We start from the raw sequence: 24,761 nt of genomic DNA, 5'->3' as shown, positions 1-24,761 counted from the left end.
AGGTGTGATTGGAACCCAGATCTTCTCTCTCAGTTCATTCTCTTTCCACTGAACTTAAGCTGCCTCCTCTGTTGCAGATGAGGAAATTGGGAGATGCTAGAGTTGCCCACATTTACTGACCTAGTCAGTGGGAAACTGAGGACTAGAACCTACTTCTGCCAGTTCAGAGTTATTTCCATCATGTTAAATAGGCTCAGATGCCTGGATTTTTAATTTTTAGTTTAATTTTTTTTCTCTTTTTCCTTCCTTAGTTTTTATTTCCTTTCCCTTCTTTTGGTCATGTAAATGCTGTTTGAATGCAGCCTTCTGCTCTGCATTGCTGCCTGTATCTTTTTCTTTTCTGAAAGGGGATGATAGCTTGTCCAGAAGGTGTAACTGAATAGTTTAGATCTTTATTTCCATTTCATCTGTGGAAGTGAAAATTATGAATGGACTTTGAGAGGAACTGAGCAGGGATTTCTATCTGTCTAAGCCTCTACCACTATTCTTGAAGCTGTAGGAATTCTGGAGTATTATTCTCATTCAAAGGTGAGCCCTGATTCTGACTAGATTTAAACACACGCGCGCGCGCACACACACACACACACACACACACACACTTTTTTAGTCTGCTTTGATATGACTAAGGCAGGACAGAGACCCAGAGGTCACCACTCTATTACGTCGCCCCAGATGTTACACAGCCGTGATGAGTAACTTTGTAGTGTGCTCGGTTTCCAATCAACTCGAGGACCCGCTTCTTCAGCGTAGGGAAGAGCTGTGTTTTGGGGAAGTACTTTGATGCAGTGGCATTAGGTGGCAGATGTGACAGAGCACAAGTGCTCTGAGGCCTCCGTTTGTTCTGGCCGGTGTTGAAAGGAGAGGGAGGCAGCTCTCTAAGCAGCTCTGAAGTAACTAGGAAGAAGGAACTTGTACAGGACTCCCAGGAGACTGCACACAACGTGTCTACCCCTCTGACCGGCTGTGGCTGGGCAGTGACTCTGGGCCCTCCCTGCTCGTGGGATGGGAGGAGAGTGCCTTGAGAGTGAAAGCCTGGGAGCTTTCCCTGTGGTGCTGAGGGACGGGGGCACCAAGAGGTTAGAACTGATAATACCACTGTGAATGCTAATACTATGAATAAGGACAACCAACGTGACTTGGTCACTTACTGAGTGCCAGGCCCTGGGATAAACACTTTTCCTAAATTGCTGAGTCACTACTACAGCTGCCTGTGAATAGGTACTATTTTTTTAATATTCTTTTAAATTATGCTGAAATATATAAATTTGCCATCTTAACCATTTTTAAATGTATAGTTCAGTAGTATTAAGTACATTCACACTGTTGTGTAATGAATCTCCAGAACTCTTTTCATCTTGCAAAACTGAAACCCTATACCCATAACCAACAACTCCCCATTCTTCCCTCCCCTAGCCCCTGGCAACCACTATTCTGCTTTTTGTCTCTTTGATTATGGCCACACTAGGTACCTCATCTAAGTGGGATCATATGATATGTGTCTTTTTGTGACTTGCTCATTTCACTAAACATAACGTCCTCAAGGTTCATCCATGTTACATACAGCATGTGTTGGAATTTCTCCTTTTTAAGGCTGAATAATATTCCATTGTAATGGATATACCACATTTTGTTTACCCATTTAGGTACTATTTTTTCCCTTTATTTCATAGAAGAAGAACAACCTGAGGCTTCAAGGGATTAAGTAAGGTGCCCAGAGCCATACAATGGTAGCAGACTAGTTTGAACCCAAGTGGTTTTATAACAGAGTGCATGTGATAAAAAGTAAGTAAATATTGGATTATGGTTGGCAAGAGAGTGACAAACCAGGGTGATTCTCAACTGCTAGTGACACCTCCTCACACACTGCTGTGACATTTCAATAAACAGGTGTTCCAAAGGGCTGCACACATATGTTCCTTTGTTTTGTATTGGCCTCCGGGAAGCTCAGAGCCAAATTTGAAGCCCACCTCTAGCATATGGTCTGAGACTCGTGGCTCTTATTTTTTGTATCCCTTTCTCCTTTTCTTTAGCTTATTTTCCCGTCTCCCTCCCCATTTTCTCATTTTAAAAAAATCGTGTACTATTTGTGTCTTTTGTCAGATACTTCAGATCCTTTCTGGAACAAGGCAGAACGCATAAACAAATGGCATGGTATCTAGTATTTTAGTTATTATCTGGTCTGTGGAATAGTGGGCAGAAGCTGGAGATGTGATTTTTCTGACCTGACTCTGCTCCTGACTCAGCGATTCCCTTGGGCAAAGCCCTGCTCCTTTCTGCCTCTCTCTTTTCTCAACCGGAAGAAGAGGGTGCTGTTGACGACAGCCAACATTTAGTCTGTTCTGAGCCGTACACTGAGCACTCTACGTGGTTTATCTCTAATTTTCTCAACACTCTCACAAGGCTGGTGCTATTATCCCCATTTTATCTTTGAGAAAAGTAAGACCTAAAGAAGTGAGGAAGCTTGTCCAACCCCCCACAGCTCCTGAGTGCAAGCTTTACCGATCCATGTTTGTTGGACACCGAAGCCCAGGATGTTAGCCACGGTGCTGGGCTGCTTTCCCTTTAGAGAATCTGTCAGGTTTCTTCCATCTGTGGCATTTATTCATTTAATTTTAGTAAGTCTTTATTGAGTTCCCACTTAGGTGCCATGCACTGTTCTGGGCACTATCCCAGTACTCCATTTAGAGCAAAGAATAAGACACAGGGAGCAGCGATCCGTTGGAGCTTCACTCTCATACGGGTGCGTGGAGGAGGCAGATAAGAAATCAGCAGGTAAATAGGAATCATAAGTAAGCCAGGGGAGGATGGCAAAGTGCACTCAGGCTGTGTGTGAGTGGAGGAGGAGCTCTGGGAGGTGATGTGTAAGTCGAGACCTCATCTGAGTGACATGGAGGCAGTCGTGTGAAAGTCAGGGGAAGAGCGTTGAAGGCGGTGGAGACTAGACGTCCATGCAAAGGAGTCTGTGTTTGAGAAACAGAAGGAGCCTGGTGTGCTGGCAGGTTGCAGGCTGCAAGGGAGAGGCAGGAGAGAGAGCCAGCAGGGGCTCGGAGGTGTCAATGAAAAGGGAGCCCAGCTGCTTAGACCTGAGCCCAGGAATGTGTTTTAGAAGCATCATTCTGGCAGCTGTTGGGGGAGCTGGATTGTAAGGCGTGGGCAAGAGTAGAAGCGGGAAGATTAGGAAGTGACTTTTGCCATAATCCCGGTGAGAGGCGGTGGTAACTTTGACCAGGGAGGTAGAAGTGGAGCAGCAGAGAAACGGGCAGGTTCAGGACACATATTGGAGTGATTGTCTCTAGGATATCAGGGGTGATTTCTTTTAGAGGAATGTGAAGCTAAATGCACAGGAATCTGGGAGACACAGAGGAAGGTGAAGATATGGGCAATGGAGGGTTACACAGATAAGCAACTGGAATCCAGGACCAGGGAGTGTACTCCCCCCACCTCCCGCTTGGTTTCTAACCTTGAGCTTCTGGCCAGTGAACAGAGGACAGTGGCTTTCTGCCTCTGACTTCCCGGCGGAGAGCTGTTGGAACGCCCCAAAATAAGCCCCGCAGAATGTGCAGCTTCCCTTTGCTGTCTCTGGGTATTTTTATAAAACATTCTTTCCCACCAAGAATAAGGAACATTCAGAGTGATGTTGACTTTATGGGCTGTATTTAACATACTGTTTTTTCTTGATGTGTTGTCTGTTCTTGCAGAGATTTCTGCCTCCTGTGAACTCCTGGTGAGGAGCCTTCAACCCTCTTGTAAGATGGTTCTGGAAGGCCCAGTGGGAGGGCCCCTCAGTGGCTGGAGGACTGTGCTCCAAAGGCACCTATCAGCCCTCCTTTCTCATTTACATTTGAATTTCACACTTGCTAGCTTTTGCTGGCTCTCTATAATTCCTCTTTCCAGGCTGGGCTTTCCTGCAAATACTCTGTTTTCCAGTGGAGAAACTGGGCTCTGAGAAGCTAGGTGATTTAGTCAACGTCCTGCAGCAAGGTAGTGTCTGCAACAGGTTGAGAATCAGAATTCCTTCCCAAGCCCTGTGCTCCAGCCACCAGGCCAGAGCGACTTCATATGTGACCTCATCCCTCCGAGTATTTCATGGCAATCTTATACTACGATCAGCCTAAGCCCAGAGATGCTCAGAAATCATAAACTAAATCATCTAAAACTCATTCCTGAGGCTGCTTCACGTACTCCTGCTCAAAGAGTTTGCAGTATATAGTTATCAGTTTTTTTAAAAAATCGATGTAACATCATCTCTTAAAAACAGTGTTTTGTTATTGCTCATTGGAGTTTCTTTTAAAATTTCTTTTATATTACCCATTCATTTAGTCAACAAACATTTATTGAGTTCTTACTGTATGCCAGGCATTGTGCTAGGTGCTGGGGATTGATTCAAAGATAATTTGGAGGCGTATGGAAGGGGAGTGGATAATTACAGCGCAGTGAGATAAGTGCTATAATAGGGGGATATATAAAGAGCTAGAAATAGCACTATGAATAACATCTCCGAACAAATTGCCTTCTTTTTTTTCTTTTGGATTATTCCCTTACGTATATTGCCCAAAGTGGGATTACTGGGTCATTTAAAAGATGAAAACAATTTGGCACAAAAAGATGTAATGACTTGCCTGGGGAATACAGCTCAATTTTCAACAGAGGAAAAGAAAATTGTTGACAACTCCAGATTTAGACCACCTCACCGGGAGGATTGGGCAGTTTTTATACTACTTTTTATCAACATGGTGGCTTTCAGGGGAACAGCTATTCTAGACATGTTAGCCTGAATGTACAAACATGTGTCCTCATGTTTAATCTCACAAATTAATTGTTCTTACAAGAACTGAGCTATATAAGTATATGGTTTCCATTTTACAAATGAGGAAACCGTGCCGTTGTTAAAAGGAAGTGACTTTCTCAAGATTTCATAGTTAATACAGTATCCAAGAGTCAAGTGCAGTTCCTTTGATTTTAGAACTCCTGTCCTGTTCTCCATGCTGTGTTTGCAAGTTGAAAGTACTCATGCTCCAGCTGGGGCCTGGAATTTAATGAGCCATGGAAACTTTTCTCAAGGAGGTCGAGATCTATGAAGTAGGTGTAGACTTTCTTACCCCAAAGTCAAAGCCAGGGAACAGTGTCCCCTCTGTACATTGACCTGAAAGGACCCAAGGGCCCATTATTCCTGACTTGGTCCAGCTCCTGAAAGGCACAGCCTTCCCAGTGGAGCTCAGAATCCCATGTAAAGCTGAAACCATGCCCTAGCTCTGCTGTGAAACATTTATTATTTTTTCTAGTATTTAATGACATTAAGCAAAAACTCCTGCCCCCAGTATCTAGGGCCTGTCATAACCAGATACCATTTGGGTCCACTGTGTGGACCTCCTCAATGCCCTTACTCACTCGTCCTTAAATCAGCCACATCCCCTGCCAATCCCCAGATATACCCTGCATTTTCTCACCTTCATGCCTTAGCTCATGCTGTTCCTTTTGCCTGAGATGACCTCTTCCATTTTCACCCATAGAACTCCTGCTCTTCTGCACAGAAACCACCTTCTGAAGGAAGTAATTCCTGATCACATCTGCTCCCAACTATCCACTTTCCCGTACTAGAAGTGATCTCTCTGTTCTGCTAACTCACACCACAGTTAGCGATGAGGCAATAGAGTACAAATGTATTGTGCTTATAATGGTGGGATCTGAATTTGAATCCTGCCTGTCACATTTCCTGGCTGTCAGTTAACCGTCTTGAACCTGAATTTCCTCCTCTGTCAAATGGGTATAAGTGATAGAATATGTGCTCCCCCTGAAAGCGGTTCTGTTGACAGGGATAATGTGAAAACTGCCCAACCCTCCCAGTGAAGTAGTCTAAATTTGGAATTGTCAACAATTTTCTTTTCTCCTGTTGTCATTACATATTTTTATGATATCATCCTATGTCATAGTGTGTTATAAAAATTTACATTGTTATCTGTGCTTCTTTTGTGGTGCCCGTTCCTACCTTGTGTCTTATTTCTCCTTCTAGCTGGGGAGCTCTTTATAGGCAAGGAGTGCATTGCATTTTCCTAAGGCCTTGGACATGTAGAAACTGCTAAACAGGCTCCTTTAAGGGAAAGGAGGATGCCATCCAACTTGACTGGTGACATCAGTGCAGGCTCATTATTAATCAGATGCCCCAGCTGCAAGGTGCCAGGCCTGTCCCTGAGCTCTGTGATCTCTGTAGAGTAGAGTTTTAGGTACATGCGATCTGGTTCCTACTTCTTGAGAGACAGGAAAGAGTCTGTCTCAAGCCCATCTTCTTCTGAGTTAAGGATTTGGGTAGTGCTGGCATTTCCCTGAAGGCAGAGTGGTAATCCTGCTTGGAACATGAGATTGGTTTCTTGCCTAGGTCTTCCATGAGTCTGTTCTGTGTGTGAGTTTCAGACTTAGAGGAAAGGGTCACTGAGGGTAAGGGTTAGGGGCAGCTCTGAGAGCTACCTTCCCCTCTGACTTCTCTGTGGGTGGGGCTTTCACCGGGAGCTCTCTTTTAAACAGACACTCCTACCTTTGCTATGCTCAGAAGCTGACCACCCAAGAAGATTTCATTTCTTAAGGGGATGGCATGGCTCTACCATTGAACTTTCTTTTGTGTTATTTCCCAAAATGCAGCACTTATGAGTTTCAGGATCCAGGTGGTTTAGCCTGGAACATAAGGTCCTCCATGTTCTAGTTGCAACATTCTTTTCCAGCCTCATGTCCCACCGTATCCCTCCACGTCCTCTGTCCCTGGCTTCACCAGATTAGTCACTTTCCCTGAGAACACGCTGAACTCATCCTCCTCAAGGCCTTTGCACATAGTGTTCCCTGGAGCTATTTTCCTCCTCCTCATACGTGGAAATCCTCTTGGGTGTTCAGGCTTAGTTTAGAAGTCACATCTGTAGAGAACTTCCATATTCTTGGACATTGCATGTACTTGTGCTTTTGCACGCTTTTCATTCTATCGTGTGTGTTCCAGCATGTCCCCAGTGAGGCTGTGAGCTCTTTGAGAGCTCTAGGCATGTCCAGCTTAGCACTTACATCTGCTAGGTCCACACACTCCTTATCGAGGACAGGAGTTGCTAGTAAACCTCTATTTCTGAATGTAGAACATGTGACATCGTGTCAACTATCATTTGGGCCAGAGAAGCTTCAGAAGCCCATGCTAGGGTTTCCATGATTTTTTAGATCATAAACCCAGCCATTCAAATTCTGTTTTTACATTGGCCTGATAATAGCTCATTGCTAACCCTTCTCAGGGCATTTTCCACATACCAGTAGATGTTTGCTTAGTGCCAGGGCTCTGAGCTTTGTATTTCACTTAAGAACATAACAGCAAGGCGGAATTCAGGAAGGCTTTACATGCTTCTAATATGAACATTGTTTTTGGATTTTGTTTTTAGTTTGAAAATGTAGGCATTGTTTATCTCAGAGCTCCCTGAAATATGAAAATAGTGGAGTTTTAAAGGTATATTTCTGCCCCTAGCAGAATAGCTGCCCGTGTTGTAGTTGTAACTACAAATTACTAAAGCTTGTGTTATAGAGCTTGATTTTGAAAACCTGTGTTCAAATCCTGGCTTTACTACTTACCAGCCCCCAAACATTGGGCAGGTGCCTAGCCTCCCCCCTGTTCCTCAGTTTCCTCAGTGTACAATAGGGAAATTTTTCTCATGGGGTTGATGGAAAGTTTAAATAAGGTTTTAGACATGAAATTGAAATTTTATTCGTGTGTATGTTTCAGAAACTGGATTTGGAGGCTATTTTTTAAATAGCAGTTCCAAGAAGTTTGCTTTTGAAGGAAAATACTTAGTTGTATAAGTTTTCAGGAGAGTGTTTGTTTTATTTTTTAAGAGATAAAGTAAATGAATTTATAGTCAGGGGATGCACAGTATCTAACAGACTTAGGAAACATACATGGCTTATAAGACTCATTTCTAGTCCAAATAAATTAGAATCACAGAACCACAGCCTTTGAGAAGTAGAAATCTTGGAAGAGGGTGGACATGAATTAATGCATATTGTATGCAGACTTTGTGCTGTACACACTGGATATGGAATCCTAGGAAATGATCACATATACCCTGATAAGTAGGTGGTATTAGCCCTGTTTTGCAGACAGGCAATCTTGAGCTTAGAAAGGTTAAAATGAAAGTCCAACATCAAAGCCTTGACCTTCACACGGCATTCATGATGGCCCCTAGAAATCCCCTCCATTTACGCATGTGACAAGACCTGCTTTCACATTGTTGATTTTTCTATCCTCTCCCTCCAGGGGTAGCCACTAATTCAGGGCTAGATAAAGCAGTGGAAATCTGCAGTCTTGATGTCCTGTAACTTGTTTAATGAATCTAGATGAGTGTCTTGATGTTTCCTACCAAAAGTCTGCTCATAAAATGTCTAAAGATTGGGCTCCTTTGACTGTATTCATTCATCAGCTGTTACTTCTTTTCTTTCTTTTGGAGAGATATTTGCCATTGCTTATCTCTGCGTTTGAGGTCAGGAGTATACTTGAAGAGGGCTTTATATTCTCTTTGAATACATATAGGTGGAAAATTAAATTCCTTGACTATTCCCACCATCTTCCTCAGCCATTTGTGGGCAACCATGTGGAAGAGGTGGCAGGGGGCTAGGAGTTTGGTGCTATGATTCTCATCTGGAATGTCTCACTGACCGGAGAGGACTTCAGGCCAACTCTTCCTTTCCCTTTTGGGGCCTTTGTATCTTCATTTTTAAAGAATGAGGGCACTGCTAGGTGATTCCTAAGATTTTAAAATTCTGCATGTTTTGTGGTGTCAAAACCATCAATTTCTGCTGAGCTGCGTAATCCTGCAGCTGTTTCTCTGATACTTTTCAATCTTTAGATTTAATCTATTCAACAATGTATAATTTTTTAAAGGGAAGCTTTTATAGACACTTCTGAAATGTAAGGGTGTGGGGGGGATAAATGGATGTTAAAAAATAGAAAACAACCAATTAAATAGTATATAGCATGTAATTCTCCTTGGAAACTTACCACGAAATTGAGGAGCACTTTAACAACTGATAATTTAAATTGCATTTGAACTTTGCTAATGGTTTGTTTGCATGGGAACTTCAATCATTTCGCAGCGGTTCTTTAGCAAAGCTGCTTGTTCTCTTTATGGAAAAGAAGAAAAAAAATTATTAAAAGAGAAGTTGCCTATGGAAAAGGGAGACCACTTTGATTTGTGCATGGGGAGAAGCTGTAGAGTCTGTGCGTGAGAGTCCCTCAGGGCCAAGGGTGGAGAGCTTTTCCTTCCAGTGAAGTTTAGAAATCTGGGAAGTCAGATGCTCTTTGCTGCTGTGGTAGAAACTGTTCTGATTTATATCTCTCTGTCTGCAAGAGGCTTTGCTTTCATGGGGCTGGGGGTGGGGGCTCTCTTTTTGTTTTCCATGGAATTGAACTGTCCACAGATGTGATGTTGGCCTCCTGACAATCCATTTCTCAGCAAGTTTGAAATTATGCCTCTCTCATTTCAGTAGAAATGGCTTTGAGAATTCTGAGGTCCTTGAACACCACTAGCTCTCAGGAACTGTGTTGCTTTCCTGGGCTCATCTTGATTCTGCTCCGTTTTCCCTACTTCATTTCTTTCTGCTGTTGGGATGTACTGAGTGAGCTTTGAGGCAGTTGTTCAGAGGCCTGGGTATGTCAGTCCTGGTTTTGCTCTGAGTGTAACTGGTTGTGTGACCAATGGCAAGTCCCTCTGCCCAGAGGTCTCGGTGTCCTATGTCAAGATAGGCAGTAACTGGATCTAGTGGAGCAACCCCTGGACTGCCTGCCACTACGGGTGGGCTCCCGGGGTGGCCATCTCCCCACCCCTCTCCACACGCCTGATTCTCTTCCTGTCAGTTGGAAGAGTTGAGGTGGGTCATTTTAAAGCTCCTTCTCAACTTTCAGCTTACCAGGTATTTGAAGACTGAGCGAGATATTACACATAAAACAATTGTAGGATTGGTTAAATATTTAAAATGACAACAATGAAAATGGGTGTGGTAGTTTCTCTGGTATGTGGATTTCTCCTGCATACACAAAGGACAAGTTTTATAACAGCCCACTGCCCTGGAATACTTGTCTGTTAAAATATATATTGTGTAATCCTTAGCAAAAAAGTAATAGTCCTTAATGAAATAAAACTTGTCATGAGGACTATCCAGAAACTGTCAAAATTGTCCACCTCTCTGCCGCCCACTGGCTTTCATTTTTCTGGCAAGGAAACTAAAGTTCAAAAGGAACATTAGATCCCATAGTTAGAAATTTGTCTCGAAACTCATATTCTTTTTCTCTTTTTATTTGGTGTAGTTTAGATTTATCTGTTAATGTTTTTTTCTTGCTTACAATGTATCTAATTGATTTATCTCTTTCACCTCCATTATTAAGATGAAGCTGTTTTCCTAGGAGAACTGAGACACCAGCATTCTCTTTTCTTATTATTCTGAGACAAATTAGTGAAATAAAAGTGCCAGGAACCAACTGCCTGTGGGTTTAGAGGGGATAGAGGTAAGCCACTGGAGTTGTGGATTTCAAGACTGGTGTTATTTTCAATATGGCCCAGTCGGAGACTTTATAATCCCGAGAAGTTCCAAACCTGTTAGGACTCTAGAGATTGATAAGCAACTGCCTTCTCCCATTTTCCACAGGTGGGAAATTTGAGGCTCAGAGACAGAGCAGAAGACAGAATCTGGTCACCTGATTGCCAGTCCACTGCTGTTTTCGTTATTCCACTGGGCACTCATCAGAGGAAAGACATTTTTTCCTTAGTCGGTGAGTCCTATCACAGGAAAGAAGACTTTTCTCCTTTAAAATCAACGTACATGTTATAATAAGTTTTAAAAAATTAGTGGTTTCCATTTAAAGCATGGGTACCCATAACTAGGAGGGATTAAGAACTGGAGAAGAACCAAAATGTTCTTCCTTTTTCCTTGAGTGGATTTTATCAGCAACGGACAAGTTATAATAATGCATTTGTGGCAAAGCAAAGACAGGGCATAACTCTTAGAAGGTGGCAGGCAGAAACATTGGAAGAAAAGCTGGAACATTGATTTCAGATTGCCAATGATTGTATTGCTTCCTTCTTTCTCCTTTGGCATGGTGGGGAATTTTCTTGATATTGAAAGACCAAAATGGAAGTGTCAGTGTTATGGGCATTTGTGAGGAAAGAAAACAATATTATTGAGTGTCTCTTGTTTATCCTGGTGCAAGGTGCTTCTTCTTTTGTGGTCTCATTTTATTTTCCCAACAGCCCTTTGAGGTAGGGGAAGCTAAATTTGCATAGGCAAAGGGTGTGAGCCTTTGTCTTAAAGGGCCTGCCAGAGCTTCACTGGGATCTGAGTGTGAATCTTATGTGCCCAGAAAGGAGAATGGTGACCAGGTAAGTAAAGCTGTCCCTTGTGTTTGGGGTACCTCTGTATTAGAGGGTAGAGTAGAATATCATGTTCTTAAAGATGGGGTAGTAAAAAGATCAGTGGTGTATGGAGATACCTTGGGCTGTGGTGAGATCTGAGGAGAGTTGCTGGGAGTTCTGGGTGAGGCTTCCACTTAGGGTCCTCGCACTGTGGTCTCTGTGCCGAAGCCAGTGCATACGTGCCCCAAGCATTGGCTTTACACTAAGTAACACACCTTGCCATGTCTGCAGTGCAGTTTCCCAAAACAGGGCAGATGCCGTTGTGATTAAAAAAACCTAACTTCATTTAAAACTGTGACAGAGTTTACAATTGTATTTTGTTACTCTGTCTTTTCTTAATCAATGTGCCTTAAAAGTACAACTGACTTTCTGTGCACCTTTTGATCTGTATAACATAAAAGGCTGAAAACCACTGGTTTGATGCTTAAACATTATAGCCTTAAAATGTCGAACATGGTCTGGAATATTTTCCCCCTCACATATAATCTAAGTATTAAATGGGAATCTTTGTTACTTGCTCTACCTTTTTAATTTTCTCAGTGTTTAAAATTAAATTATGATAAATATGAAGCTTTGCACTTGAGTTTAAAAGAAATCAAGTGTGCAATGACAGAATGGGACAGATTGCCTTAAGAGGAGCAAGCTGGAAGAGACTCAGAAGTTTTTGTTGTTCATAAGCTAATTATGAGCCAGCAGTGGCTTTTGTCTTCTAAAATGCTGATGCAGCGTGAGCCTGCATTTAATGGAGCACAGTATCTAGAACAAAGTGGGTGGGTGATCCTGCAACACCAGGAAACCGGCAGTCCAGAGGTAGGGTGGGCTTCAGGCCTCCAGCTCTCCTTCTCTGCAGTGCTCCTCTTCTGCCCTCTTTTGTGTGTTGGCTTCATCCTCAGGATGTTTTGCCTCACAGTCATGAGATGGCTGCCCTCTGCGACCCAGATGATAGGCATCCTTCTTCCCGTTTGGGAGTCAGAGAGCCTTGTTTGCCATATTGTCATAGGCTTGGGTTACTGTACATTTCTAAGCCAGTCGCTGAAGCTAAGAGAATAGCATTATAGTAATGTGTGTGAACCAGAACTCTCCTAGAAATGAATTGGACACAATCCCACCTCATGGCAGCTACACCGTGAAGAAGACGTAGCCCCTCAAAGGAATATCTGGGTGCTGTTAGGAAGGGGAGAGAGGACTAGAAGCTATGTGGTCAACCACAGGCCTTCTGCAAACCTCTTTACCCCCTGTCAGAGCCCCTCTAGAGTGTCAGACTTTAGTTCTTATTTCACCTTCTGAAAGGGACATTAGCCAGCTGGACTGTCTACACAGGGATGCTGTGAGGACCAGAAATGATGTCCCACCAAGAATTGTTACAGGAATGAGACTGGAGAAGGCAGGGTGCTGGGGAACATATGATCATGGCCTTCTAGAGTATAAAACCCAGTCAGGGGAGGGGCAGCATCTCTCGTTCTCATGTGTGTTTCCAGAGTCTTGTGGGGTCTCTGGCACGTGATAGGTGCACCATGCATTTTCATGGATAGAAAGAATAAATCTGAAGGTGGTGAGTGTCCCTCTGCCTGGGGGTGTTCTGTCAGGTGCCGGCTGACTCTCTGTTGGGGAGTTGTAGGAATTCTGGCACAGAGGAGGCTGCACTACATGTTTTGATGAGAATGAAACAAATGACTGGACAGAAAGAGGCTTTTGGGATCAGTATGGCTTAAGAAGTTTGTGAGTCCATAAAAAGGGAGTCAGAATGACGAGATGGGGTACCAGAAGGCCTGCCGAGTATTAGATATGTGACCCTAGAAAAACATCCTTCTACCCTCATTTCTTAATCTGAGAATTAGAAACACTAGTCTTTGCCCTGCGTACCTCTCATGTTTGTTTAGAGCAACTGTGGTGTTAAATGACAACCTGTTTGGTAAACTATAAAGTGTAGTCCATACATGATAGGCTATCACAGTTGTTTTCTTCTTTAAAGACTCATCCTGAGTGTGAAGAAAAAGGCAGAGTAAGCCAGTGCCCAGCACTGAGCCTGGTGTGTAGGACATGTTCAGTCGTGTCCTTCCTCCAAGCCTGCACCCCCGTCCTCCCCAGGACCGGATGGGCACTGACTTACCTTCAGTCTTGGGCAGCAGCTAGATCTGGAACCTTGCTTAATAATGATGGTTAAAGCAAAAATAGAATTGTATATTATTATTATTTTTCACATTCATTTTTGCCTGAGGCAACAAGAGGTGGAGGGAGGTAAATTTGGAGACCTAGGAAGCTCAAAGCTTAAGACACTCCATAGAAGCTACAGTCTAGCCCACTTGGCTCCTTGCTTTGTTTGGTTAGATAATCACACCTTCTGCTCCAGGCATTACTGACCCAGTGGGAGTCAGGAAGGAAATTATTTCCCACTGTTGATACCCGTGTACAATTGTTGACTGTAACCAAGGGCTTTCAGTTTTAATATTTCCTCTTTGGTCCTCAGAAGTATCAGGTATTAGTCTCTGCCGGAAGCAAAGCATTGGTCATTTCCGTTAGAGGTGAATGTCTTGGCTGTCTACAGTTAGGTGGTTTCTGGGCATGTATGACCATTTGCTTAGCTGGCTTTTATGTCATTTGCTTTAAAAATTACAAGAGGACTTGTTGGGTTTGAGCAGTGACTTGTTCAGTCTCTGGAGACTCTGTGGCTCTTCATGTAACCCAGGGACGTCTTGTAGGAGGTATGTTTGCTATCCATGAAAGTAAAAGGTAGAGATAGATCTCGATATCTGTCTCTCTCTTGCTCTCTCTCTTTCTCTCTCTCTCTCTCTCTCTGACTAGATTAAAATAATCCAGGTCTGGGCATTGCATTAGTTGTCTATTGCTATGTAACAAATCACCCCCTAAACTTAGCTTAAGTCGAGAAGCATTTACTATCTCACAGTTTCTGTAGGTCAGAAATTTAGGAACAGCTTAGATGGGTGCCTCAAGGCGTCTCATGATGTTGCAGTGCAGGTGTTGCCGGACCTGCAGTCTCATCAGAAAGCTCAACTGGGCAAGATCCACTACCAAGCTCACTCACATGGTTGTTGGCGGATTTAGTTCCCTGCAGGGGGTTGTACTGAGGGCTTCAGTTTCTCGCCATGCTGTCTTCTCCATAGGGCAGCTCACATGGCAGCTGGCTTCCCTCAGACCAAGTGGGCAAGAGAAGGTCCCCAAGATGCAAGTCACTGTCTTTTTATTACCTGATCCTGGAAGTGACACACCATTCCCTCTGTCTCATTCTCTTCACCAGAAGTGAGTCCCTAAATCCAGCCCACACTAAAGAGGAGGGAATGCACAAGGGTGTGAATACTGGGGGTTGGAGTTATAGGGGCCACTTGGGGGTTGCCTGTCATAGATACCCCAGGGGACATGGGAGGTGCTAAGCGGGGAGTGAGGGTTACCTTTTACTTGAAGACTTCTGGGGGAAAACTCCATTTAAAAATCTTAATATAAGCATTAATGTATAATACCACAGAATGCAAAATTGGCATGGCTTTTTAGAGGAAAAACACAAGCTTTCAATTAATGCTGTGCTCCCATACCTCTATGTGTTTGCCCTCCTCAGCAGTTAGGGCTGCTTTAGTAGAAATGTCTAAAAGTTCTCACTTGAGCCCCTTGCTGTGTAGGTGAAACCCCAAGACCAAGAAAGAGAGCACACTCTTCTGGGGCCACACAGCCAGTGGGTGGCCAGGAGACGAACCATATGTATCTCCAAGAGCTTCCCTTCCGTCTCCGGACACAGATTCTGCTTCATAACGAGTTCATGCAACTTTTGGGCATGTTTTCTTTTCTTTTCTCAACCTCTCTCCTGTCCCGAAATAGATTATGGAAAATAGGTCAAAATTTGGAGTCTTGAACCTTGATTTTGCCCTTTTAGTTAAATTTCAGGGATCTGCATCTCCCGTTGGGTCATGCTGTGTCCTGAAAAGTTGCATAAATCATTATTACTTGGCTCAGACAGTGTGTCTCTGCAGTTATGAATAACATTTGTATTAGGAAAAGAGAGCTGGTGCACAGCATTACCGTGAGATGGACAGGAACAGACGCAAAGCCTCAGCCAGTACCTTCTGTCTGGCTGAAAGTTTCTTTTCTAGAGCATCCGTCTCTTCCCCCACCAAAGTAGTCTTTTTAAAAATCAAGCATGGCAGTTTGTTTTATAGAAGATGACAGGTTCTCTTCGAGTCCACCTTAACATTCTTAAAAAATTAATGGAAATGGGATACTTGCAATTATGGTCGAGCTTATTAGTAGCCATGCAGCCAAACGAGGAAAGCACAGCTTTGGTCACTGAGGATGTCCCTGGCCAGAATGTGAATACTTCTCCCCCCTCCGTGGTCCTTCTCCACTCCTGACATTTTTTTATACTTTTTGCTTTTAAAGTGATCCTAATCAATTATATCATTTTTATTGAAAGTGCATAGAAGGAAATAGAGGTTTAGTTGGATGAAGGCAACACGGCAAAGTGGAATTTGGAGCAGGAAGACTACCACATATTAGCTGTGTAATCTTTAGTCACTTAATCCGTTTTAAAACCTGTTTCCACATCTTAAAAAAAATGGGGCAAATAGTGCCTACCTGAGTCTGTGTTCACAAAGCAGCACAATGTACATAAAGGGCCCATTGAGTGTGGTGCTCAGTGTGTAGTTGGTGTACCTTAAGATGTTGGTTTCTGATCTCCTTGATAGTCTGTAACTCTTTGCTAGACTCCACCCTTCCTTCTCTTCCTTGTTAGACCATTGTCTCATATCTCCACTGTCCGCTGTCCCCTCAGATTGGACCAGATCTGTAGCATTTATGTATCCGTCACCCCAGATTTCATGTTTCCTGAATGACTAATAGCCTTAACATTTGTAATTTTGCTCAATGGCTCCCCAGACATAAATACAAACATCATAATATGCTCATGTTTTCTGACAGTTGGAAATATGGTAGCTCTGGGAACAAAATATTTATAAACTGTTTCATGAAGACCTTTTGGGCATCACTACTTGAAATTGTTGGTTTTCATGGCCAGACTGTGGAGTCCAGAGGGTGAGCTCCACTCAGGTGCCATCAGCGACCTCTTCCTCTACAGATGGAAGTGTCCATGGGCCCTGCCCTGCTCTGACCTGCTTTGGGTTCTCTTTGACTTCTTTAGGATGAGATCACCTCCCTGTGTTTCAATGGCAACTGGCTTGAGTTATATCAGTTATTAAAAATGATCTAATATTTTCCTTTTAAATCTGGGGCCCTGGCTCATTCTATGATTAAGCTAGTGATTTATTTATAATATGGTACGAGACGGCTGCAGTCACTCTTATGATGTAATCTAAGAATGACATGAAAACAAAATAGGCTTTTACATAATGAAAGTGTTCCTGTAATGCAGTTTATAGCAAGGCTTTTTTTTCCCCATTGAGAATGGAGATGTATCCTTTACTTTTCCTTCCTTTCCTTTATCCTCTTTTCCCATTTATGAGACTTACGGCCTTTAAGTTAACTTTTTTTTAAAAAATCAGCATTTACAGCTCCATAGAGACTCTCGTTTACTCTGAATCTTGTCTTCTTTGTCCCCTTCCCCCACTGCCACCCCCCCATGGTCTCTGTTGTATGTAGCTACTGCTCAGCCCCCACTCAGCACTCAACAGGCCTCACCATTTCTTTGCTTATGCTGTTTCTTCTGCTGGGAATGCTCCCCTGATCCTGAATTTTCTTCTGCTAAGGACAGATGTACTGCACAGGTTCCTACAGATTGTATCCTTTTGCAGGCCAGCTCATATGCACCTCTTCCTCCAAGCTTTCTGTGGAGCTTCCACCCCTTTATCTATACTTCTCAAAGAACTTTCTACAGTAGCATTCCCTTTCTGCAAGGAGTACCCACAGACTGTCAGAGTTAGAGGGGGAGAAGTGACGTAGGGGAATGGGAGAGGGACCTTTGTATCTCCAGGTCTGTTCCTAACACTGGGACCCGGGCAAGTCATGGCTCATCTTTGGGGTTCTGTTTTCCTCATCTGAGGAATGAATGGTTTGGATTTCATTTCACATGGCCAAAAGGTATATTCAGGTTCTATACTGAGAAGGGTTCTGAGGCTGCATCCTGACTAAGTTCATGATCACTTAGCATTATCGCTATGGTTGTGGACAGGGAGGAAAGGGTGAAGGCATACGAGAGGTCTCTTGGCTGCTTGAAGTAGGTGATTGAAAGATCTCTTTTTGTTCTACCTTCTCAGATGCTTTGATTTACAGACTCGAAGTGTCATGCCCAAGGTCACAAGCACATTAAAATCTAGAACGCAGTTCTCAGAAATAGAGATGGTTAAAAGCTACACATTCTAACCTCACATTCATCCATGTAGGCTGGCTGTGGGAGTTGAGAAGCTGGAATAAGAAAAACTAGAAGGTCCATGACTTATTGGAGGTAGAAGACTCCTCAAATTCTGTATGTGTTTGAGGTTGCATAGGGTCAAGGGATAGTTTTCACCTCTGTCTTCTTTGCTTCCAAGGAGTTATAATGTCCACACTATTCTAATTTATGTCCAAGATGGCAATTCAAATTCAAGGTCAGAAAGGGAGGTGACCCTTCCAGGGTCTTAACTGGATCGGCCTTACCTGGTGAATCTGTTAGATCTCCTGTTCCCCTCCCTCCCACCGCAGACAAAGTGCTTAGCTCTCAGCAAAAAGCCAAATTGCCTGAGTGGTAGGTTATCTCAACAACCAGCTTGTGGAACAGTGGGGAAGGATAGAGAAGGAAAAGGAAGAGAGGGCATTTTAGGATGGTTGAAGGCACCAAAAACCAGAGCCCTGGAGAGGGATAAAGAAGGAACTGGAAGTGGTTAATGTGAAGAAGAGGGAAACAGGATGGAGGAGAGAGCAGAGCAAGTGTTGCTGTCCTGGGACTGTGCCACGGAAGGGACACAAACTCACTCTTTGTGACTTCAGAAAGAGTTCTGGGAGCAGTGGATAGAAACAACAGAAGACAGTGTGAGATACAACTTTTTAATACTAAGAGCAATCCACAAATAGAATGTGCTTTTTGGGGGATCAAAGTACTCCACCATTGTAAGTGGTTCGGTAGGGGCTGACGCCTGTAGGTATTTTGTAGAGGGAATAAGAGGTTGTACTCCATGACCTGTAAGGTCCTCCCTGTCTTGAGGGTCTGGAGTTTTTTGAAGATATATTTTGTGTGCATTTAAATAATTTTGATTTTAAAATGAAGGCTTTATGAAGGAAAGTGATTCTTGTTTCTCCATGGTCTTGGCACACATAAATGCTGACTTTATCTTGGGCAATCTCTTCTCCCACTTAGCATTGATGAAGGAAAGGAGACTAACTGAAGATGCATTAGTATTTTGTATACTGACTGTATTTTTGAGGGTTGTTTCTTTGCTTCTTTTCAACGTAGTTCTAGAGAATTCTGTTCTTTACACCTCTTCCAACTGCCTCCCCACCCATTGTCAATGATTTCCTTTCTCTACTACCCAAGTGCTTTGCTTATACATTCAGTAGAGCATTTGTGCCACTTCACTCTGTCATATAAGCAGAATTTCACAGTCTTCTTTCTCCACTAGATTACAGAAGTTCCTGGAGGGCATGACTTCTGTCTTATTCCATACGAGATCCTTGGTACGTAGTATAGTGGTTTGCATATAACAACAATGATGACTTATTAACTTAACACCTGTTTATTGAGCACCTATTATGTGCTAGACACTATTCCAGGTGATAGGAATAGAATAAACTATTAAAAAATCAATGGAATCAATGAGTAAATGTGTAATATTTAAATTGTGATCTATATTAAGAAGAACAATAAAGCAGGTTAAGGGTGTGAAGGGTGGACATGGTACAAATTTAAGGTCATTGGTTTGAAAAGGTCCTGCTGATAAAAGTGTACTTGAGTGGAGACCTGAATGAAATGAGGCAGCGAGCTGGGTATATGTGGGTTGGGGGCAGGAGAAAGAGTGTCTCAGTGCATATAAATGTTATGTTTATACCATACTATAGTCTATTAAGTGTGCAATAGCATTATGTCTAAAAACCAATGTACATACCTTGGTTAAAAATACTTTATTGGTAAAAAATGCTAACGGTCATCTGAGGCTTCAGCAATTTGTAATGTTTTTGCTGATGGAGGGTCTTGCCTCAGTGTTGATGGCTGCCGACTGATCGGTATAGTAGCTGCGGGAGACTGAGGTGGCTGTGGCAATTTCTTAAGATAAGACAACAATGAAATTTGCTGTGTTGATTGACTTTTCCTTTATGAAAGATTTCTCTGTAACATGCCATGCTGTTTAATAGCATTTTACCCACAGTAGAACTTCTTTGAAAATTGGAATCAGTCCTCTCAAACCCTATTACTGCTTTATCCACTAAGAGTAAGTAATATTCCAAATCCTTTCCTGTCATTTCAAATGTGCACAGCATCTTCACCAGGAGTAGATTCTATCTCAAGAAACCACTTTCTTTGCTCATCCATGAGAAGCAGCTTCTCATCCATTCAAATTTAAACATGTGATTGTAGTAATCCAGGCACATCTTCAGGCTTCACTTCTAATTCTAGTCTCTTGCCGTTTCCACATCTGCAGTTACTGCCTCCACTGAAGACCTGAACTCCTCAAAGTCATCCATGACTGTTAGAATCAACTTTTTCCAAACTTCTGTTAATGTTGATATTTTAACCTCCTCCCATGAGTCAAAAATGTTCTTAGTGGCATCTAGAATAGTGAATCCTTTCCAAAAGGTTTTCAATTTATTTTGTCCAGATTCATCAAAGGAATTACCATCTGTGGCAGCTATGGCCTTACAAAAGATATTTCTTAAATAATCATACTTGAAAGTTGAAATTACTCCTTTACCCATGGGCTACAGAATGGATGTTGTGTTAGCAGGCATGGAAACATTAATCTCCTTGTACATCTCCATCCACAGCTCTTGGGTGACCAGGTACATTGTCAAAAAGCAGTAATCTTTTAAAATAAACCTCTTTTTCTGAGCAGTAGGTGACAGTGGGCTTAAAATATTCAGTAAACCATGCTGTAAACAGATGTGTTGTCATCCAGTCTTTGTTGTTCCATTTATAGAGCACAGGCAGAATAGGTTGAGCATAATTCTAAGAGCCTTAGGATTTTCAAAATGGTAAATTGGCTTCCACTTAAAGTTACCAGCTACAAGCTTCTACCAAGAGTTAGCCTGTCCTCTGAAGCTTTGAAGCTAGGCATTGACTCTTTTTTCTTGCTGTGAAAGTCTTTCTTTCAGTATAAGGCTGTTTCATCTACATTGAAAATCTGTTGTTTAGTGCTTGCCTTCATTAATTATCTTCGCTTTATTTTCTGGATAACTTGCTGCAGCTCCTCCACCCCACTTGATGCTTCATCTTGCACTTTATGTTATGGAGTCATCTTCTTTCCTTAAACCTCTTGAACCAAACTCTGCTAGCTTCAAACTGTTCTGCAGCCTCCTCACCTCTCTCAGCCTTCACAGAGTTGAAAATAGTTAGAGCCTTGCTCTGGATTAGGTTTTGGCTTAAGTGAATGTTGTGGCTGATTTGATCCATCCCAATCACTAAAACTTTCACCATATCAGCAACAAGGTTGTTTTATTTTCTCATTGTTTGTGTGTTCACTGGAGTAACATTTTCAATTTCCTCTAAGAACTTTTCCTTTGCATTCACAACTTTGCTAACTGTTTGGCACAAGAGGACTAGCTTTTGGCCTAGCTCAGCTTTTGACATGCCTTCCTTATTAAGCTTAATCACTTCTAGCTTTTGATATAATGTGAGAGACGTGCTACTCCTTCTTTCACTGGAACACTTAGAGGCCATTGCAGGATTACTGATTGGCCTAATTTCAATATTATAGTTTCTCAGGGAATAGGGAGATGCGGGGGTGGCGGGGTGGGGGAGAGGGAGGGAGACAGACACTGGGAATGGCCAGTGGAGCCATCAGAATACACACAACATTTATCATTTATGGAATAAGTTTACCATCCTATATGGGTGTGGTTTGTGGTGCTCCAAAACAATTATAGTAGTCACATCAAAGATCATGGATCACAGATCACCATAGCAGATATTATAATACTAATGAACAAGTTAGATTGCAAGGAGTGCCAAAATGTGACACAAAGACACGAAGTGAACACATGCTGTTGGGAAAAGGCTGCCTATAGACTTGCTTAATGCAGGGTTGCCATAAAGCTTCAATGTGTAAAAACACAGTATCTGCCAAGTACAATAAGGTGAAGTGCAATAAAATGAGGTATGCCTGTATTTGTTAATCACACAACGAAGATGCTCAGGAAAAAATATGCCTTTGTGACTTAAAGAATCCACAGAAATCTGACAAAAGAATGACAAAAGTTATTTCTGTTTTTCAGCTTTAAGACACAGGGCAGTAGATCAGGAGCTCAGAAAAAGTCCATTTGTGAAGGGTCCTGGTTTCCCTCCCACCTGTAGTCCTCTGGGGGGGAGGGCTGTCCCTTCAGATTCTCTGCTCTTACAGCAGGCACACCTGCAGGGATGCTTGGGCCCTGGGTGCAGATGGGCAATTGCATGCCTAATCACCCATTCAGGCACCCACTTATTTGTTTTCCACATGCAAATATGGGTTTTTTGCAGATGGATTTAATATAGTTGTTGCTTCCTCATTTTATTTAAAAGAAAACAAATGGTTAACCATGTCAGTTGAGGGTAGCAAATAGAAACGTGAGTACTATGGTCTTTGCCGCTCGTGTTGATTACACGGCTGAAAGCGATCCCAGGCAAATCAGTCTTTTCTGTGCTCAGTTTTGTTTTTACTTTGTATCACCTTTTCTTACTAGCATTATTGATTAAAAAGTTTTAAAGAGGGATATCTTACTACTTTCCCTAAATTATTTTCTTAATATTTCAGGCCCTATATTTTTATTGCATAGTTTTCACTTTCACCTTTTTAGTTTCTGAACTTGGGGCGGGCCCGCTGTCCAAAAAAGGGCATTATGGAGTCTCCAAAAGCCATTGGCAGGTGGTGTCTGCAACTTCCTTAGCCTGGAAATAAACAAATAAACAAGCACAAATTAGAAGTATTTGTTCTTATTAACGTGCTATTATTATTGATTACGCAAGCTCATGCAAAAAGTCACTTTCATTTATCTGGGAGGCCATAGGTAAACACCAATACCAACCAGCAAGAGTGCTTGGGTGGGTGTTTGCTTTTATTTCTAATAAAATTTTAGAGCTCTGGAGTAGGGTATCAAAATTGGTAGATACTTTGGAATTTATTTTCTTCCAAACACCTCACTTTACAGTTAGGGAAACTGAGGCCCAGAGAGGTAAAATGACTTGTTCAAGGGCTCAGAGAGCAGGAAGTAGAGCCTGGACTTGAGCAGCTGGAACTCTGGTATTGCTGTCCCCCAGCCCATGGAACTGGCAGATGCTACCCCATGGCTGGGGGTGACGGAGAGACTGCTGGAGCCTGCAGGGGATCTCATCTCAAGGTGGGGTTTGTGTGTAAATGGTGTCTGTGTGTCTTGTTTTCCTTTCATAAACTAATTTCAAAATCCTTTTGGTATCATTTTAGGTAAAGAAGTAGTGAGGGAGAACGTGGGTAGGAATTTCTTGCAGCTTGCCTGAGAAGGTCGTTGACTGGATAAGAGTCAGAGTTTGGAGTGAATCTGTGTGCATGTGTAAGAGAGAGAGAGAGAGAGAGAGAGAGATATGAACAAAACGGAGAGCTCAGACCAGACTATGTGATAACGGTACCTTCATAGGCACAGAATTTCTGAGCTAGGAGGAAGTCTAAAGCCTACCGAATTTAATTGCTTTATTTTGTAGAAAGGAAACTGATGCACCCATTATAGTTGAGAACTTTTCTCAAGATCATTCAACTTTAATTGAATAGTTAAGACTAGCAATATCCTTGGATAGAAACTTGCATTTGGAAAAGTATAATCATAACTATCAAATCATATTTACTAGTTAGCTGGTAAGGCTACTCAGGTGAGGTGAAGCATCTACCTTCTCTGGGATTCTTCCCTCAGACATGGTTTTGGCAGAAGGAGCACGGCCAGGGCCATGGGGCTCCAAGTGCAGGCCCTGTCTGTCCCTGCAGATATGAGCAGACACAAAGGCAGAGATCAGATAAAGGCTTAACTAATGCACTTTCCCTTTGGCTATATTAAAAATAATCCTCTGAAAAATTTAGGTTTGGAGATCAAGGCCAGTCAGGTAACATTTTGTAGATCTTTTATGTGTCTTAAGTATAGTATCCTTTTCACTTTTAAATATAAAACATTTAGATGTTATTGAGTATGTATGCAAAGTCCAAAGTGATATTTTTGGAGGTGGCTTGACAGCGAGAACATCCACATGTGTGAAATGGGCAAAGTTTTGTCAGGAAAGTATTAAGAGAGGGTTAATGTTTTGTGTAGTGGCTGCGAGAATGATCAGTGGTCGTGGGGATAGCCTGATCCTCTCAGAGTAGAGGGTGGTGGGTGTAGAAAGGGCTACTGATCCAGCGTGAGTTCAGCCTGCTGTGTCTGTTATCTGTGCCGGCCTCTTCGCAGCTGTTCACCCTGCAGTACATGCCGCACATTTCTCCAGCTGATACTGCATAGCATGATACACATGCTTCTCTGCAGTGTGCTGGCTGGTCCCAGACACCGATGGCAGCCTCCGTGTCCATGTCAGGCACGCTGTGATAGGGATCTAAGTGTCTGCCTACTCGTTCCCGTGGTGGTTTTCTCTTCTCCTCCTTGCAGTCCCCACCCACCTTTCCCTTTGGGGAAAAAGAAGTCATCAGAATTGTTTGAAGGTTCATTTATGGTGATTTGCTTGTATTTTGAAACTAATTTGTTTCCTGCTCCTGTCTGCAACTGATGATCCACTTTATGTGAGACCACGTGATGACATATTTGAGTTGGCCCTCTGATTTCTTTTTTTCTTTTCCTCAAAGATAAAAGATATCCTTCTTTCCTCAGACTTCCAGCTTTCTCATCTACGTAGACAACCTATTTTTGCAGAATCTTTAGAGAGTTACTGACTTTGTTAGAACTACTACTATAGAAGCAATTCAGATGATAGAATCCTATTGACTTGCTTTTCTAGAAACAATTTATTTTCCCTATAGCTTCAAGGAGCAGAGATGGGTTATAGGACATTCTGAAAATAAGAAGAACATGCCAAATGAGTTGTGATTTCCAGCTAGGCATGTGGATAAAAGGCCTTTATTCCAGTGACTTCTCTGCTCATTGGAAAACTTTGGGCTGGTAGATTTCATGATTCTGACGCTGTACGTCCTCTCGAGTTACAGTGGGTGATGAGGTTGAATTGCAGGGTGGAGGATGCCCTTCTTTTGGGCTAATGGATGTTAAGGAGACATG

The 24,761-nt window shown here is 42.6% G+C and overlaps 1 protein-coding gene across 1 annotated transcript in view; it reads left to right on the top strand.

Moving 5' to 3' along the window:
* Window positions 1-24,761, top strand: part of LPP (LIM domain containing preferred translocation partner in lipoma) — a 645,020-nt gene that overhangs the window by 42,188 nt on the left and 578,071 nt on the right. Inside the window, exon 3 of the mRNA XM_069472792.1 lies at window positions 10,657-10,780. The gene's annotated coding sequence lies outside the window, so the exon portion shown is untranslated. The remainder of the gene's footprint in view (window positions 1-10,656; window positions 10,781-24,761) is intronic.

The sequence above is a fragment of the Eulemur rufifrons genome, chromosome 7 (genome assembly GCF_041146395.1).
Source record: "Eulemur rufifrons isolate Redbay chromosome 7, OSU_ERuf_1, whole genome shotgun sequence".
In the NCBI taxonomy this organism is placed as follows: Eukaryota; Metazoa; Chordata; class Mammalia; order Primates; family Lemuridae; genus Eulemur; species Eulemur rufifrons.
This window is presented reverse-complemented; position numbering and strand designations above follow the sequence as displayed.